This window comes from Schistocerca nitens, chromosome 7 (assembly GCF_023898315.1).
Source record: "Schistocerca nitens isolate TAMUIC-IGC-003100 chromosome 7, iqSchNite1.1, whole genome shotgun sequence".
NCBI lineage: Eukaryota > Metazoa > Arthropoda > Insecta > Orthoptera > Acrididae > Schistocerca > Schistocerca nitens.
In genome coordinates, this window is record NC_064620.1 from 338,219,844 (window position 1) to 338,221,152 (window position 1,309).

The following is a 1,309-nucleotide window of genomic DNA, read 5'->3' on the forward strand; positions in this document are numbered from 1 at the left end:
ACTCGGCTCTGTACCAAAGGTCCGCAGTCAGTCCTGTCGACGATGCTGCAGATGGTGAGCTCTGCTTTCATCCCGCTAGCGAGACTGGCTGTCTTCACCAAATCAGATAGCCGCCGGAAGCCAGAGAGGATTTCCTCCGATCCATAGCGACACACATCATTGGTGCCGACATGAGCGACCACCTGCAGATGGGTGCACTCTGTACCCTTCATGGCATCCGGAAGGACCCTTTCCACATCTGGAATGACTCCCCCCGGTATGCACACGGAGTGCACTTTGGTTTTCTTCCCCTCTCTTGCTGCCATTTCCTTAAGGGGCCCCATTACGCGCCTGACGTTGGAGCTCCCAACTACCAGTAAGCCCACCCTCTGCGAACGCTCGGATCTTGCAGACTGAGGGGCAACCTCTGGAGCAGGACAAGCAGCCATGTCAGGCTGAAGATCAGTATCAGCCTGAGACAGTGCCTGAAACCGGTTCGTCAGACAAACTGGAGAGGCCTTCCGTTCAGCCCTCCGGAATGTCTTTCGCCCCCTGCCACACCTTGAGACGACCTCCCACTCTACCACAGGTGAGGGGTCAGCCTCAATGCGGGCAGTATCCCGGGCAACCACAGTCGTAGTCCGATCGGGGGATGCGTGGGACGAGCTGGCCGTCCCCGACAAACCCCCATCCGGACCCCCACAGTGATGCCCATTGGCAACAGCCTCAAGCTGTGTGACCGAAGCCAACACTGCCTGAAGCTGGGAGCGAAGGGATGCCAACTCAGCCTGCATCCGAACACAGCAGTTGCAGTCCCTATCCATGCTAAAAACTGTTGTGCAAAGAACGTCTGAACTAATCTACAGAGAGCGCAAACAAATCGACAAAATTTAAACGGTTATTAAAATACAAGATTGCCTAGTAAATGCAGTAATTCTGCTACTTGCGCACTGCTGACACACTGCTCGGCGGCGGAAGGAGACTACGCGATTTTACACTATTCAGGTACTAAAACGCGATGCTACAACTCTCAAATACTATAATACGCCCGAAATTTATGAATTAAACAATGCAAGTACCAAAAACACGCAAAGAAATTAAGAATTAAACTATGTAACAAATGAGTGAGCTAGGAGTATACGACTTGCTGCTGCAGCTGCTTATCCAACGGCGGCAGGGCGAGGTTGGTGAGTTGGGGGATTGTTGGGATAGTTCCTTTTGGAAAGGACACGACTGACTTGTCGGATCATATCTGAGGTTATGATTCATCTCTAATGACATCAACGAGTGTACGTTAAGCCCTAATTTTCCTTGCGTCCTTTCCTGTTTC